This window comes from Anomaloglossus baeobatrachus, chromosome 3 (assembly GCF_048569485.1).
Source record: "Anomaloglossus baeobatrachus isolate aAnoBae1 chromosome 3, aAnoBae1.hap1, whole genome shotgun sequence".
NCBI lineage: Eukaryota > Metazoa > Chordata > Amphibia > Anura > Aromobatidae > Anomaloglossus > Anomaloglossus baeobatrachus.
Window position 1 is genome coordinate 198,000,583 of NC_134355.1, and position 18,288 is coordinate 198,018,870.

The 18,288-nt window shown below is 52.7% G+C and overlaps 1 protein-coding gene across 1 annotated transcript in view; it reads right to left on the minus strand.

Annotated features, from left to right (window-relative positions):
• Positions 1-18,288, minus strand: part of TBP (TATA-box binding protein) — a 117,743-nt gene that overhangs the window by 62,252 nt on the left and 37,203 nt on the right. The gene's annotated exons all lie outside the window — the stretch shown is intronic.

Genomic DNA, 18,288 nt, shown 5'->3' on the forward strand with positions numbered 1-18,288 from the left:
CAAAGGTGACCATGCTGGAAAATGGTGGTAAATACGTTTGGGCTTTAGATTTTACAGCCCGCAACGCCTTGCTCACTGTCATGGAGACATCCTGCCCTTAGTTGGGTGTCATTCACACAACTTCAATAGACAAACAAATGTTAGGAATTATGAAAAATGGCGACAAAAAAAAAAAAAATAGATTTTTTTTACCACTTAAAAGAAGGGAATTTTGTTACTTACCGTAAATTCCTTTTCTTCTAGCTCCAATTGGGAGACCCAGACGATTGTGTGTATAGCTACTGCCTCCGGAGGCCACACAAAGCATTACACTAAAAAGTGTAAGGCCCCTCCCCTTCTGGCTATACACCCCCCGTGGGATCACGGCTGCTCAGTTTTAGTGCTAAAGCAAGAAGGAGGAAAGCCAATAACTGGTTTAAACAAATTCAATCCGAAGTAACATCGGAGAACTGAAACCGTTCAACATGAACAACATGTGTACCCGAAAAAAACAAAAATCCCGAAGGAAACAGGGCGGGTGCTGGGTCTCCCAATTGGAGCTAGAAGAAAAGGAATTTACGGTAAGTAACAAAATTCCCTTCTTCTTCGGCGCTCCATTGGGAGACCCAGACGATTGGGACGTCCAAAAGTAGTCCCTGGGTGGGTAAAGTAATACCTCAAGTTAGAGCTGCAAAACAGCCCTCTCCTACGAGGAGGCAACCGCCGCCTGCAGGACTCTTCTACCTAGGCTGGCGTCCGCCGAAGCGTAGGTATGCACCTGATAATGTTTGGTGAAAGTGTGCAGACTCGACCAGGTAGCTGCCTGGCACACCTGTTGAGCCGTAGCCTGGTGTCGTAATGCCCAGGACGCACCCACGGCTCTGGTAGAATGGGCCTTCAGCCCTGATGGAACCGGAAGCCCAGCAGAACGGTAGGCTTCAAGAATTGGTTCCTTGATCCATCGAGCCAGGGTGGATTTGGAAGCCTGCGATCCTTTGCGCTTACTAGCGACCAGGACAAAGAGTGCATCCGAGCGGCGCAGGGGCGTCGTGCGGGAAATGTAGATTCTGAGTGCTCTCACGAGATCCAACAAATGCAAATCCTTTTCATACCTATGAACTGGATGAGGACAAAAGGAAGGCAAGGAGATATCCTGATTGAGATGAAAAGAGGATACCACCTTAGGGAGAAACTCCTGAACGGGGCGCAGCACTACCTTGTCCTGGTGAAAAACCAGGAAGGGAGCTTTGGATGACAGCGCTGCCAGCTCGGATACCCTCCGAAGAGACGTGACCGCTACCAGAAAGGCCACTTTCTGTGAGAGCCGAGAAAGTGAAACATCTTTCAGAGGCTCGAAGGGCGGCTTCTGGAGAGTAACTAGTACCCTGTTCAGATCCCATGGATCTAACGGCCGTTTGTACGGAGGGACGATGTGACAAACCCCCTGCAGGAACGTGCGTACCTGAGGAAGTCGTGCTAGACGCTTTTGAAAAAATACCGATAGCGCTGAGACTTGCCCTTTAAGGGAGCCGAGCGATAAGCCTTTTTCCAAACCAGATTGCAGGAAGGAAAGAAAAGTAGGCAATGCAAATGGCCAGGGGGACACTCCCTGTGCCGAGCACCAGGATAAGAAAATCTTCCACGTTCTGTGGTAGATCTTAGCAGACGTGGGCTTCCTAGCCTGTCTCATGGTGGCCACGACCCCTTGAGATAATCCTGAAGATGCTAGTATCCAGGACTCAATGGCCACACAGTCAGGTTCAGGTCCGCAGAATTCAGATGGAAAAACGGCCCTTGTGACAGTAAGTCTGGCCGGTCTGGTAGTGCCCACGGTTGGCCGACCGTGAGATGCCACAGATCCGGATACCACGACCTTCTCGGCCAGTCTGGGGCGACGAGCAGGGCGCGGCGGCAATCGGACCTGATCTTGCGTAGCACTCTGGGCAAGAGTGCCAGAGGGGGAAACACATAGGGCAGTTGGAACTGCGACCAATCTTGCACTAAGGCGTCTGCCAGAGCTCTGTGATCGCGAGACCGTGCCATGAAAGTTGGGACCTTGTTGTTGTGCCGGGACGCCATTAGATCGACGTCCGGCCTTCCCCAGCGGCGACAGATTTCCTGAAACACGTCCGGGTGAAGGGACCATTCCCCTGCGTCCATACCCTGGCGACTGAGGAAGTCCGCTTCCCAGTTTTCTACGCCGGGGATGTGAACTGCGGATATGGTGGAAGCCGTGGCTTCCACCCACATCAGAATCCGCCGGACTTCCTGGAAGGCTTGCCGACTGCGTGTCCCGCCTTGGTGGTTGATGTATGCCACCGCCGTGGAGTTGTCCGACTGAATTCGGATCTGCTTTCCTTCCAGCCACTGCTGAAAGGCTTGTAGGGCAAGATACACTGCCCTGATTTCCAGAACATTGATCTGAATGGAGGACTCCTGCTGAGTCCACGTACCCTGAGCCCTGTGGTGGAGAAAAACTGCTCCCCACCCTGACAGACTCGCGTCTGTCGTAACCACCGCCCAGGATGGGGGTAGGAAGGACCTTCCTTGTGATAATGAGGTGGGAAGAAGCCACCATTGAAGGGAGTCCTTGGCCGTCTGGGAAAGGGAGACTTTCCTGTCCAAGGACGTCGACTTCCCGTCCCATTGGCGGAGAATGTCCCATTGAAGTGGGCGCAGATGAAACTGCGCAAACGGGACTGCCTCCATTGCTGCCACCATCTTCCCCAGGAAGTGCATGAGGCGTCTTAAGGGGTGCGACTGGCCTTGAAGGAGAGAATGCACCCCTGTCTGTAGGGAACGCTGCTTGTCCATCGGAAGCTTCACTGTCGCTGAGAGAGTATGAAACTCCATGCCAAGATATGTTAGTGATTGGGTCGGTGACAGATTTGACTTTGAAAAGTTGATGATCCACCCGAAAGTCTGGAGAGTCTCCAGCGCAACGTTCAGGCTGTGTTGGCATGCCTCTTGAGAGGGTGCCTTGACAAGTAGATCGTCCAAGTAAGGGATCACCGAGTGTCCCTGAGAGTGCAAGACTGCTACCACTGCTGCCATGACCTTGGTGAAAACCCGTGGGGCTGTCGCCAGACCAAACGGCAGGGCTATGAACTGAAAGTGTTCGTCTCCTATAACGAAGCGTAGAAAACGCTGGTGCTCTGGAGCAATCGGCACGTGGAGATAAGCATCTTTGATGTCTATTGATGCTAGGAAATCTCCTTGAGACATCGAGGCAATGACGGAGCGGAGGGATTCCATCCGGAACCGCCTGGTTTTCACGTGCTTGTTGAGCAGTTTTAGGTCCAGAACAGGACGGAAAGAGCCGTCCTTTTTTGGCACCACAAACAGATTGGAGTAAAAACCTTGACCTCTTTCCTGAAGAGGAACAGGGATCACCACTCCCTCTGCCCTTAGCGAGCACACCGCTTGCAGAAGAGCATCGGCTCGGTCGGGATGTGGGGAAGTTCTGAAGAACCGAGGCGGAGGACGAGAACTGAACTCTATCCGGTACCCGTGAGACAAAATGTCTGTTACCCACCGGTCTTTGACCTGTGGCAGCCAAATGCCGCAAAAGCGGGAGAGCCTGCCACCGACCGAGGATGCGGAGGGAGGAGGCCGAAAGTCATGAGGCAGCCGGCTTGGAAGCGGTTCCTCCGGCTGCTTTCTTTGGTCGTGAGTGATTCCGCCAGGAATCTGAGCTCCTCTGCTCCTTCTGAGTCCTTTTGGACGAGGAGAATTGGGTCCTGCCCGAACCTCGAAAGGACCGAAACCTCGACTGTCCCTTCCACTGCTGAGGTTTGCTTGATCTGGGCTGGGGTAAGGAAGAGTCCTTACCCTTGGACTGTTTAATGATTTCCGCCAATTGCTCACCAAACAGCCTGTCTTGAGATAATGGCAAACTGGTTAAGCATTTTTTGGAAGCAGAATCTGCTTTCCATTCTTTTAACCATAAGGCTCTGCGTAAAACCACCGAGTTGGCGGACGCCATTGACGTACGGCTGGTAGAGTCCAAGACCGCATTGATAGCGTAAGTTGCAAACGCAGACATTTGCGAGGTCAAGGACGCCACTTGCGGCACTGATGGACGTATAATCGAGTCCACCTGCGCCAGACCAGCTGAAATAGCTTGGAGTGCCCACACGGCTGCGAATGCTGGAGCAAACGACGCACCGATAGCTTCATAGACAGATTTCAACCAGAGGTCCATCTGTCTGTCATTGGCATCTTTAAGTGAAGCCCCATCTTCCACTGCAACTATGGATCTAGCCGCAAGCCTGGAGATTGGGGGGTCCACCTTTGGACACTGGGTCCAGCGTTTGACCACGTCAGGGGGAAAGGGATAACGGGTATCCTTAAGACGTTTGGAGAAACGCTTATCTGGAGAAGCATGGTGTTTCTGGACTGCTTCTCTGAAGTCCGCGTGGTCCAGAAAAGAGCTCAATTTACGTTTGGGATACCTAAAATGGAATTTCTCCTGCTGTGCTGCTGCTTCCTCCGCTGGAGGAGAAATATCCAGCAGTCTATTGATGGCCGCTATAAGATCATTCACCATGGCGTCACCATCAGGGGTATCCAGGTTGAGAGCAGTCTCAGGATTAGACTCCTGATCCCCTATTTCTGTCTCATCATACAGAGAATCCTCCCGCTGAGACCCTGACCAGCGTGATGACGCCGAGTGTCTCTCCCAGCGAGCTCGCTTAGGCTGCCTGGGACTGTCGTCCGAGTCCGAGCCTTCAGCCTGTGATGTCTGGGACCCCCTTGGAGCACGGATTAGTTCCAACTGAGGGGGGCCTGAATCAGCAGTGCCCATGGTCTGGGTGACCGGCCTGGACTGCAAGGTTTCTAGAATTTTTGTCATAGTCACAGACATCTTATCAGCAAAAACTGCAAACTCTGTCCCCGTCACCGGGGCAGGGTTCACAGGCGTCTCTGCCTGGGCCACTACTAGCATAGACTCCGGCTGACGAAGTGGCACAGGGACCGAACATTGCACACAATGGGGGTCAGTGGAACCTGCCGGTAGATCAGCCCCACATGCGGTACAGGCAGCATATGAAGCCCGTGCCTTGGCACCCTTGCTTTTTGCGGATGACATGCTGTTGTCTCCTCAGAGCAATATAGGGGTATAAGCCAAGAAGCGACCGTACAGTGCAATATATATATATGTACAAACAAAAGTACACAAAACAACACTGTGGCACTAGTGGGGTCAGCACTTAGGTGCTGCTTACCGCCCGCCTAATAGCGGGTGTGTGGTCGCCAGAATCCCCTGTCTGGGTCTCCCAGGGCTATGTCCGTTCTCCAGCTCAGACTGCGTGCAGGAATGGCTGCCGGCGTCCTGTGAAGAGGGGCGGGCCGTGGGCGTGTGCAGACAACGAGCGGGAAACTGGCGTCCCACTGTGCCCAGTGAGAGGGCTGGAGTATGTAAATAAGACTCCAGCCCTCGGCGCTGCTATTGTACAGCGTCTCTCCCCTGCCCTGACTGACAGGGCTGGGGGCGGGAACGAACGTAACTAGGCCGCAGAAGCCGGGGACTAGATTTATCAGCGCTGCCGTCGTAAAAGCACGGTCGGCGCGAAGTCCCCGGCGCACTACAAGTCTCAGCCGCGCCGCTGCCTCCATGGCGGCCGGCGCGGTCGTTCCCCACATAAACTCACTAAGCTAAGCTGCAGTGAGTAAAACCCCAAGCGCGCAGCGCTACTGTCCCCGGCGCACTAGAACGCCCAGCAACGCTGGAGTGTGTCTGTGCCTGTCTGCACGGGGACACAGAGTACCTGAATGTTGCAGGGCCTTGTCCCTGATGGTACCCAGCTCCGTATCCAGCAGGATCTCCGGGTCTGTGGATGGAGCCCGGCCTCAGAGTCTGGAGGCCGGTAAGATCCCACTTCACCAGAGCCCTCAGGGGGATGGAGAAGGAAAACAGCATGTGGGCTCCAGCCTCCGTACCCGCAATGGGTACCTCAACCTTAACAAACACCGCCAACGAAAGTGGGGTGAGAAGGGAGCATGCTGGGGGCCTCTTAGTATGGGCCCTCTTTTCTTCCATCCGATATAGTCAGCAGCTACTGCTGACTAAACAGTGGAGCTATGCGTGGATGTCTGACCTCCTTCGCACAAAGCTTGAAAACTGAGCAGCCGTGATCCCACGGGGGGTGTATAGCCAGAAGGGGAGGGGCCTTACACTTTTTAGTGTAATGCTTTGTGTGGCCTCCGGAGGCAGTAGCTATACACCCAATCGTCTGGGTCTCCCAATGGAGCGCCGAAGAAAAGGGAGCCTGTCCTGTCAAACCCCGCTATTAACCTGCAGATATAAGGTTAGTCGCGTTCTAAAATCTATGCTGCTGCTGCAGTGAGCCTGGCTTCTGGGAGAAAATGAGCTTTGTTCCTCCCGGCAGCCTTGGGCTTTCAGTTCTAGAGGTGTGACTTCAGTCACCGCTCAGCACATTAAGTGGCAGTAACTGCGTTCAGGCACTGATTGACAGCCGGCTCTGTACAGACATACTGAGGAGCAGGTTACAGTCCCCTCTCACTATGTACTAAGTGGTGACTGAAGCACCTCTATAATGAATAGTGTCATTAAAAATTACATCTTGGCCCACAAAAAACAAACCATGCAGTTGAGATGCATTGCATAAACAATTTTCCATAGAATTAAGAATCAAAGCAGCACTTTGTCAATGTGTCCTGTTACTAAACCCTAAAACATCTCACCTACTGTTATTATATTTAGGCTTCTATCTGGAAAAACATGGCATACTTCCCATCAATTAAAGGGGTTATCCGGCTTATTTTGCTTTTTTGTCATTTCACTATTGGGCTACATTGGGGCAGGTAAGTAGATAGTAACTACTTACCTGCCCTGCCGTCAGCCCCTCTCCCCCAGCTCACAGCAGTCATGTGACCGCTCCTGCCAAGATTTTGGTGCTTGCCGTGAGGTCACGTCGACAGGGGCAGGACCTTGTTGACAGGCATCACAGCCGACGTCATGTTGCCACCCTGCTGGAGAGGTACAGTGCGTGGCGTCCCCGTCCCCCTTCCCTGCAGCCTGGCACACATCCGGTAGTGCAGTGGTCTCAAAGACACTGCCCACAGGCCGCATACGGCCACATTCTTGTGGTGCACAGGCCTGTGGCCCCCTTGATTGCTGCCTGGCTTGGGGTCCGTGCAGTCAGCACTTTATATCAGATGACTAACTTCTCGGCGCTGCACAGATGCGAACTCTATATAGCTACTGCAATGATCAGCCGCCTACCAATCAGAGGCCAGCAGCAGATCACTGGAGAAGCTGCATGGAAAACTCGCCCTGCACAGCACCTGGAAATCTGCAATCTGATATAAAGCTCAGTCAGCAGCGGCCCCTGCACCGACAGCGTCCATCAATAGGACTGCGGTTGCAAGAAGTAGGTTACCGAAGGAACTGAGGAGAGGTGAGAAGGATTTTACTTTTTTTTGTGTGTGAAAAGTGTCACAATATGTGACACTACTAGAGGATGGAACATTGCTACAAGAAGAGGACCCCAAGGAAAGGGAACATTACAATAAGAAGAGGACCAGGAAAGGGGACAGTACTACAGCATGAGTAGGAAAGGGCACATTACTACAGTATATGTGCCCATAGTGTCCTCTGCTAGAGGTCAGTGCTGGGCAGGCTACTAACAGTCAACGAGTGTGCAGAGGGCGAGGCTGGACAGTGAGGCTGGGTGGTGTCAACTTTGACTGAGGGTCAGCATAGGAAGTGTCTGCAGGAGAATAAAGGGATAATTCAAGGAGGAACAAAAAGTTAGAAACAAAAAAAAAACAAAAAAAACCAAAAACACAAATGTAGGGATGTCTTATATGACAAAGCATAAATTAGCTTAAAAAAATATCAAAAAAAAAAAAATGTTGGAGTTTATGCCCGACAACTCCTTTAACTCTAGGTGACACCCTGAGACTTGGATGCCATTATATTTTCTGAAAGGGGTCACCATCTTTGTAAATAGAAGATACTGGGAGGGGTTGGGGAGAGAGCCCATAAAAATAATGACGACCACACAACACCAGTCACAGTTCACCCCTCTTGACCATATACAGTGGAACCTCGCTTAACGAGTAACCCAGTTAGCGAGTATTACACTTAACGAGCAAAGCTTGCTGTAAATTTTTAACTCAGTTTACGAACAAGCTTTGCCGTACGAGCAAATACTCACCACACACACTTCGGTTCCGTACTTTCACCGCACTCTAAGGCTATGTGCGCACTAGAAATGAGAAGTTTCTCAAGAAAGTTTCTCGAGAAATTCTTCAAGGAAATTTCTTGAGAAAAATCCGCACCAGTGCGCACAGCTATTTTTTTTTACCATAGGATTTGCTGGGAAATGTCTGCACAAAGATTGCAGACATTTCTCAAGAAATTTCCGCGGCAAATCCGCGGGTAAAACGCACTAGTGCGCACATAGCCTAACAGTCCACACACACACACACACACACACACAGACACACACACAATGCTCACCTTACCTTCCGTTCAATCGCCGGCCTCATGGTTCTTATAGTTCGCCGCTACAGGATGTGCATCGATAACCATTGCGACGAGGGAGGAACGTTCGCTGTCAGCCACTACTCAAAGGCAATACATCTCTCAAATTTAGAGCCATAAATGTAAACACCAATCCGGCCGAGGTAAGGCGGGGAGGGTGTCAGCACTACTCTGAGTATTAATCAGACACAGGAGAAACAAGAGTAAAGTGCAAAATCCATACTTTATTAAGACAAACACAACAAGGAGTGATTAAAAGAGTATACTACCAAACCAATAGGGATGCAAAAATACGTAATTACTTACCGGTAATGTGTTTTTTCTGAACCCATGACGGCACCATGAGAGGGGATCCGCCCTTCAAGGACAGGAAAAATCCAGAATAAAAAGGGGCGGCACCTCTCCCCGCATCAGTTGATTACCGAGCATGACAGGACCTCCGAAACAAGGAACATCATTAAAAACATATCCCGCCACCATAACCGCCCAGTGAAGAGGAGTGAAAAGGGAAGCAAACTAGCAACCCCCAAGTGCAGGGAGGGAATGTAAGGGTGCCGTCATGGGTTCAGAAAAAACACATTAGCGGTAAGTAATTACGTATTTTTCCAGCACCCATGACGGCACCACGAGAGAATTACAGAGAGGAAGACCTAGGGAGGGACAACAGTTTGCAGAACCCGCCTCCCAAAGGTGATGTCGGTGAACGACAAATCAAGGAGATAGTGATTAAAAAAAAGGTGGACGGAGAAGACCAGGTTGCCGCCTTACATATCTGCTCGATGGAGACCTCCGACCTCTCTGCCCAGGAAGATGCCATCGCTCGCGTGGAGTGTGCCTTCAAACCAGGAGGTACGTCTTCCCCCCCGGCCGTGTAGGCAACCGAGATGGCATCCCTGATCCACCTTGCCAAGGTGGATTTTGAAGCCTTAAGCCCCTTTCTACAACCCTGGAAGACTACAAACAGACTTATCCCTCCTCCCTTCCGAGGTGACCAACAGATACCGTTGAAGACAACGCCTAACATCCAGGCAGTGCCATCCCATCTCCTCCGGAGTAGAAGGGTTGGCATAAAAAGAGGGGAGCACTATTTCTTGTGATCTATGGAAGTGGGAATGCACCTTCGGCAAATAGGCAGGGTCATTTCGTAAAACTACTCGGTCATCAAAAAACTGGGTATACGGAGGAGAAATGGATAAGGCCTGAAGGTCACTAACCCTACGGGCAGAAGTGAGGGCGACCAGGAGAATCGTCTTAAGGGACAGATGCTTGAGAGAGATAGAATCTAAGGGCTCAAATGGGGGCAGTGTTAAAGCTGAAAGGACCAAGTTAAGGTCCCAGGACGGTAGTAGCATGGTTCCCCGAGGCTTAGACCTAGCACAGGACCTAACGAACCTAGATACCCAGGGATCTCCGGCCAGGGCATGGTTATACAAGGCGCTCAGTGCGGAGATTTGTACCTTAAGGGTACTAACTGATAGACCCAGTTCCCAACCCCTCTGGAGAAATTCCAGGACAACCGGGACAGAGGGCGGCTTAGCAGGATCCGCACCTGTAGAGGTCAGGAATTTGGCCCAAATGCGCCCATAAATGCGAGTAGTGACAGGCTTTCTGCACTGCATCAAGGTGGAAATCAGACCCTGAGAAAATCCCTTATTGCCTAACAGCGACTGCTCAAGAGCCACGCCGTCAGATGCAACCTGGTGTGCTGCGGGTGGAAGGCTGGACCCTGGGATAGGAGATCCGGTAGGTCCGGGAGAACCCACGGATCGGTGATGGACAGATGCGTCAGCCAATAAAACCAAGGCCTCTTTGGCCAAAAGGGTGCTATGAGAATCACGACTGCTTGATCCTCCCGTATCTTCCTGAGCACTGCAGGGAGGAGGATGAGTGGAGGGAAGGCATATGCGAGGCGGAAGTCCCACTTGAGCAATAGCGCGTCCACCGAGTGGGGACGATCCCTCGGATCCAGGGAACAGAATCGGGGAACCTTCCTGTTGGTTCGTGTTGCAAAGAGGTCTATCTCGGGAACCCCCCACATCTCCGTTATCCGGTCGAAAACGGACTGATTTAGAGACCATTCGCCTTGGTGAAACTGGGTGCGACTGAGAGTCCGCCAAATCGTTCTCCTTCCCTCGGATGTGCACTGCCGACAGGGAACCCAGATGAACCTCTGCCCGAGACATGATCCTGCTTGTGACGGACATGAGGTGTCTGGAGAGAGTACCCCCCTGGTGGTTGAGATATGCTACTGTCGCTTGGTTGTCCGACAGAACTTTCACATGGCGACCCTGTAACAACGGCAGGAAACGACCTAACGACTTTTCCACCGCCAGCAATTCCCTTGTATTCGAGGAATTTTGAGCTTCTTCTCCAGACCATCGTCCCTGAATGAAATGAGCGTCCAAGTGTGCACCCCAACCGTAGAGACTGGCGTCGGTGGTTACCACCACGGGCTCTGGCGCCCTCCAAGGCACCCCTCTGCCCAAGTGGACCGGATCTAGCCACCAATAGAGGGACTGCAATGTGCGATGGTCGAGAATGACGAGTCTGTCCAGATGGTCCCCGTGAGCGGTCTGATGCTGTAAGATATTCCACTGCAGGACCCTGGTGTGTGCCTGAGCCCATCGGACGGCCGGGATGGCCGCAGTCAGGGAGCCCAGGAGGGACATCGCACCCTGGAGAGACATACGCCGATGCCTCAGAGTCCAGTCTATCTGGGTCTGGAGGGCTTCCACTTTGGAAGGAGGCAACCGACAAAGCTGAGTGTTGGAGTCCCAAGTGAGTCCCAGAAACAGCTGAACCTTGGATGGGATTAATCTGGACTTTTCCTCGTTGATCAACCTGCTCCACTCCCGCAGGGAAGCTTGCACCTGCCGGAGAAGGGCCGCACAATGGAGAGCTGAGGCGCCCACAATCAAGAAGTCGTCCAGATAAGGAATCAGAAGGACCTCTCTCTCTGACGCAGATATGCTGACATTTCTGCTATTATCTTTGTAAAAATTCTCGGGGCGATGGCCAGACCGAAGGGGAGGGCTTTGTATTGAAAATGGCAGACCCGACCATCCATGTGGAGGGCTATTCTGAGGAAGCATTGGAAGAGAGAGTGGATTGGGACATGATAATATGCATCGCGCAAGTCTATGACAGCCATGTGACAGTGGGGATACAGATATTTCACTATGGACCGCACGGACTCCATCTTGAAGCGGTCTATTTGAAGGAACCGGTTGAGGGCTTTCAGGTTGAGGATTGTGCGATAGGAACAGTCAGGCTTCCCTACCAGAAAGAGGGTGGAATAGAATCCTTCTCCTTGTTCCCTTGCGGGAACTTCCACTAGAACCCTCTTTGAAGAGGAGGTGACGGACCTCTGCTTCCAAAGCCAGCTGTTCTGCCGGAGAACGACGCAGAGGGGTAACCAGGAATCGGTGAGGAGGAGGCCGAAGGAAGGGGAGCTGGAGGCCGGAGCGTATAAGGGCCAGTATCCATGCACTGGATGAAATCATTTCCCAAGCCGGAAGGAACTGAGAGAGCCTCCCTCCGACCTGGGAAAGCGAGTCACTTGGACGACTTATTTTGATCTTTTGAGGGGCCCTTGAACATGAACCCCTTTCCCTGAGCCTATCGGACCAGGTATTCCGATCCCGTGGCCGGGTGGGGCGGCGAACTGGCTCCCTCCGAAAAGACCGCCGTGAAGAAGGAAACGATGGAAAGGGAAAGCCGCCCTTCTTGTCGCTAGCTTTTTCCAGGATCTCATCCAGTACCGGCCCGAACAGATATTCACCTTGACAAGGGATATTGCAGAGTTTAGACTTAGTTTGCAGATCCCCCGGCCAGCATTTCAGCCAGAGAGCTCTTCTAGCCGCATTGGAGAGGGACGCTGACTTTGCAGCCAACTTAGTGGAGTCCGCCGAGGCGTCCGCAAGGAAGGCCGCCGCCCCCCGCAATTTGGAGAGGGAGGAAGCAATCTCCTCCTTAGGTGCTCGTGATCTAAACTGGTCTTCCAGTTCGTCAATCCATATAGTCAGGGACCTAGCCGTACAGGTAGCTGCAATGGCGGGTCTCAGTCCTCCGGCAGAAGCTTCCCAGGCATTCTTTAGGAAGTGATCAGCTTTCTTATCTAACGGGTCTTTCAAGGAGCCCATGTCCTCAAATGGCAAGGCAAACTTTTTGGACGCCTGAGCGACAGCCACATCCAATTTTGGTGCCTTATCCCATGTGGAGCAGGAGGCCTCCTCAAACGGATATTTTCTCTTAAAAGGCGCCTGGAAGAGAATGCTTCTTATCAGGTCTCTTCCATTTCCGGGCAATTAAGGCTTGTATTTTATCCACCACCAGGAAGGAGCGTCGTTTTTTCTGCTCCATGCCCCCGAACATCTTATCCTGGATAGATTTTTCAGGTTTCTCATCCGGGAGGCCCATGGTGGTCCTCACCGCCTTAACTAACTTCTTCATATTTTCGAGTGGGAAGCACTGGCGACCCCCTGAGTCGCTATCAGAGGAGGAGCGGGAAGTAGAGCCAGAGGAGTCACATTCCCCATCAGACCTATCAGAGTCCTCGTGGGTAGGCAAAGGGGGCCGAGAACCCCCAGCACTCTGTGCTCCAGACAGGGATCGGCGGGAGTACCTGACCTCTTCCCGTATGAGGGACCGGAGATCGGAGGCAAATCCTGGCTGTTCCTCTGACAAAGTCTGCTGAATGCAGCCTTTGCACAGTCTCTTAGTCCAGGAACCAGAAAGTTCTTTACAGCACAAGGCACATTCCTTATGTCTGGATTTTGATAAACACTTTCTAGGTTTACTGCGATCCTATAAAAAAAACAGACAAGACGACCGCTATTAGAAGCGGAACTCATGAGGTGCACTCACCCACAGATGCAAGAGGCTATACCGGGTCAGCAGGGCCATCATCTGACTTCCCTTCTTTAGAGGGCCGTCTTCTGTCAGGAGAGTCAGGGTCCTTCCGCTTGGAGGACCGGTCATCAGTCCCCCCACGCTTGACCCCTGAGCCGGTGACACTGTCATCCTTGCCACCCTTCTGCTGCCGCTTCAGGGAGGCAGTGTTATGATCAGAGGGAGGTTTTGGGGAGGAGGGAAGTGAAGGAGACGCAGCTGACTGCTTGTCCGTCATGGTAACAGAGCACAGGCACCATAGAGAAAATTGCCGCTCTGATTTTCAAAGAAACCCTGGCGACTCCGCGCCCTACTTCCGGCGGATGACGACCCATCCGCGCGTCCAATAGGAAAAAGCGCGCTGCGCATGCGCACAGCCCGGACATCCCCTTCGCCACACACAACATCGCGCTCCTTCCCCGGAAGCGCCACAGCATCTGCCAACACGAGGACGCCCCGCAGGGAGCGCAGCAGCAGCCACCCTCATCCCGGCCTCTGGTGCCGGTACACGTGGTAAGGAGAGGGGGGGGGCGGGAGCAGGGAGGGAAGGAGCCCGCGTGCAGACAGGACCCCCGTGGGTACGCTGCGACGGGAGAGCCCTGCGGTCAGTTCCCCGGCAGAAGCCTCCCACCGACCGGACTTATCTGGTCCCCGCCGGCTCCTGGCGCTCCTATCGGGTGCGCTGTACGCAGTCCTGACCCCCATGGGTCCGCTGCGGCAGCTCCACAGCACCTCGGCCGACCGCAGCAGGACCCGTGCCGCTGCCAGAGTCGGCCGGCCAGGCGCCGGACTTGAATCTTCGGCCCATCAGGACCTCTTGGATCTAGTGGATCTCTGGAGGCTCCCTGTTCAAGGACAGGAAACCAACTGATGCGGGGAGAGGTGCCGCCCCTTTTTATTCTGGAGGTTTCCTGTCCTTGAAGGGCGGATCCCCTCTCTCGTGGTGCCGTCATGGGTGCTGGAAAAACAATAGTCCATTTATCATCAAAAATTGCAGTCCATGATATTACATAGGAATCTAACCAATGAGCATAGAATTATGAGGTAAATAAGGACTAGCCAGAGTTACAATCAGGACTAAGGGAAGCAATAGAGATAAAAAATAGGGTCTGTGTGGGATATGCAGTGCAGGTGAGTCATCACGGAATCTCCGGCAGGAGGCAGGGAGAGACCGTGATGGCTACAAAGACAGGCACCAGCAAATGGTAAATCACGTTTAAAATTTACATGGCAGTAATGAAAAAGGGCACAGAATAAGAATTGCTTCTCTTACCTAAAGTGCAAGTGCAGAATAACGAGAGTCTCGATGTGCCTAAGGTGCCAGTCAGCCCACATATAGTCCCTTTAGCAGGTGCAATCCCTAAGGCTCCCCACCTTGAAAAGAAGGGAATTTTGTTTACTTACCGTAAATTCCTTTTCTTCTAGCTCCAATTGGGAGACCCAGACAATTGGGTGTATAGCTACTGCCTCCGGAGGCCACACAAAGTATTACACTTAAAAGTGTAAACCCCTCCCCTCTGCTATACACCCTCCCGTGCATCACGGGCTCCTCAGTTTTGTTGCAAAAGCAGGAAGGAGGAAACTTATAAATTGGTCTAAGGTAAATTCAATCCGAAGGATGTTCGGAGAACTGAAACCATGACCAAGAACAATTCAATCTGAACAACATGTGTACACAAAGAATAACAGCCCGAAGGGAACAGGGGCGGGTGCTGGGTCTCCCAATTGGAGCTAGAAGAAAAGGAATTTACGGTAAGTAAACAAAATTCCCTTCTTTGTCGCTCCATTGGGAGACCCAGACAATTGGGACGTCCAAAAGCAGTCCCTGGGTGGGTAAAAGAATACCTCGTAATAGAGCTGTAAAACGGCCCCTTCCTACAGGTGGGCAACCGCCGCCTGAGGGACTCGCCTACCTAAGCTGGCATCTGCCGAGCGTAGGTATGCACTAGATAGTGCTCCGTGAAAGCGTGCAGACTCAACCAGGTAGTCGCCTGACACACCTGCTGAGCCGTAGCCTGGTGCAGCAACGCCCAGGACGCACCCACGGCTCTGGGAGAATGGGCCTTCAGCCTTGAAGGAACCGGAAGCCCAGCAGAACGGTAAACTTCAAGAATTGGTTCCTTGATCCACCGAGCCAAGTTGACTTGGGAGCTTGCGACCCTTTACGCTGGTCAGTGACAAGGACAAGAGCGCATCCGAGCAGCACAGGGGCGCCGTACAAGAAATGTAGAGTCTGAGTGCTCTCACCAGACCTAACAAGTGCAAATCCTTTTCACGTTGGTGAACCGGATGAGAACAAAAAGGAAGGTAAGAAGATATCCTGATTGAGATGAACAGAGGATACCACCTTCGGGAGAAATTCCAGAACCGAACGCAGAACCAGCTTGTCCTGGTGAAACACCAGGAAGGGGGACTTTACATGACAGCGCTGCTATGTCAGACACTCTGCGGAGTGACGTGACTGCCACTAGGAAGACCACCCTCTGCGAAAGGCGTGAAAGAGAATATCCCTCATTGGCTCGAAGGGTGGATTCTGAAGAGCCGGTATCACCCTGTTCCGATCCCAGGGTTCTAGCCGACGCTTGTAAGGAGGGACTATGTGGCAAACCCCCTGCAGGAACGTGCGTACCTGAGGGAGTTTGGCTAGACGCTTTTGAAACCCAAACACAGAAAGCGCCGAAACTTGTCCCTTAAGGGAACCGAGAGACAACCCCTTTTCCATTCCGGATTGAAGGAAGGACAGAAAGTGGGCAAGGCGAATGGCCAGAGAGTAAAACTCTGATCAGAGCACCAGGATAAGAAGATCTTCCACGTTCTGTGGTAGATCTTGGCGGACGTTGGTTTCTTGGCCTGTCTCATAGTGGCAATGACCTCTTGAGATAACCCTGAAGACGCTAGGATCCAGTACTCAATGGCTACGCAGTCAGGTTGAGGGCCGCAGAATTCAGAATGCGTCTGCCGCCAGAGCTCTGTGATCTTGAGAACGTGCCCTGCATGCCGGGACCTTGTTGTTGTGCCGGGATGCCAATAGGTCGACGTCCGGCTTCCCCCAGCGGCAACAATCTCTTGAAAACACGTCCGGTCGAAGAGACCATTCCCTGGCGACTGAGAAAGTCTGCTTCCCAGTTTTCTACGCCCGGGATGTGAACTGCGGAGATGGTGGAGCCTGTGGCTTCCACCCACAGCAGAATCCGCCGGACTTGCTGGGAGGCTTGCCGACTGCTTGTGCCGCCTTGGTGGTTGATGTATGCCACCGCCGTGGCGTTGTCCGACTGAATTCGGATCTGCCTGCCTTCCAGCCATGGCTGGAACTCTATTAGGGCTAGAACACTGCCCTTATCTCCAGAACATTGATCTGGAGGGAGGACTCTGCTGAGTCCATGTACCCTGAGCCCTGTGGTGGAGGAAGACTCCCTGACAGACTCGCGTCCGCCGTGACCACAGCCCAGGATGTGGGCAGGAAGGATTTTTCCTTCGACAAGAGTGGGAAGAAGCCACCACTGAAGGGAGGCCATGGCTGCCCGAGAAGGAGCAACGTTCTTGTCGAGGGACGTCGATTTGCTGTCCCATTTGCGGAGAAAGTCCCATTAAAGTGGGCACAGATGAATCTGCGCAAACGGAGCTGCCTCTATTGCTGCCACCAACTTTTCTAGGAAGTGCATGAGGCGCCTCAAGGGTGTGACTGGGCTCGAAGGAACGATTGCACCCCTGTCTGTAGTGAACGCTGTTTGTCCAGCGGAAGCTTCACTATCGCTGAGAGAGTATGAAAACTCCATGCCGAGATATGGCAGTGATTGGGCCGGTGTCAATTTTGACTTTAGGAAAAATTGATGAACCACCCGAATCTCTGGAGAGTCTCTAGAGCAATGTTCAGTCTGTGTTGGCATGCCATCCGAGAGGGGGCCTTGACCAGCAGATTGCCTGAGAGAGTAGGACCGCTACCACCGTTGTCATGACCTTGGTGAAGGCCCGTAGGGCTGTCACCAGGCCGAAAGTTAGTGCCACGAACTGAAGGTGTTCGCTCCCTATGGCGAAGCGCAGGAAGCGCTGATATTCTGGTACAATCGGCACGTGGAAATAAGCATCCCTGATGTCGATTGATGTTAGGAAACCTCCTTGGGCCATCAAAAGTGATGGCAAGCGGAGAGATTCCATCCGGAACCGTCAGGTTCTCAGTCCGTTGAGCCGTGTGAAGTCCAGAACGGGGCGGAGTGATCCGTCCTATCTGGTACCACGAACAAGCTGGAGTAAAAAGCCGCGACTACGTTCTTGAAGGGGAACGAGGATCGCAACTCCTCCTGCCTTCGGAGTGTTCCCCAACTGGAAACGTGCATCGGCTCGCTCGGGGGACGGAGATGCTGTGAAGCAACGAGTCGGAGGACGAGAACTGAGCTCTATCCTGTGACCGTAAGACAGAATGTCTCCTACATCGGTCTTGGACATGTGGGGACCACTCCCCTGACCTGGACCGCCATGCAGAAAAGGTTCTCTGTGCACGGCGGAGGATGAAAATACCACCGCCTGAGACGTCAAAGACGCTAATTGCGGAGCACAGGATGACCGCATTGATCTGAGACAGAGCAGCTGAGATAGCCTGGAGTGCCCACCCCTGCAAAGGCTGGGGTAACGGACGCGCCTATGGCTTCATAGATGGATCCCATTAGGAGTTCTATCTGTCTGTCCGTGGCATTCTTGAGCGTGGACCCGCCAGCCACTGCTACTACTGATCTAGCCGCCAGTCCGAGACTGGCGGGCACCTTATGACACTGAGCCGAAACCTTAACAACGTCAGAGGGGAAGGGACAACGTGTGTTATAAGGCGTTCAGTAAAACGCTTGTCCGGGAAGGTGTGCTTCTGGACAGAATCTGTGAAGCCTTGAGAGCCACGTCCGGACAGAGTCCTG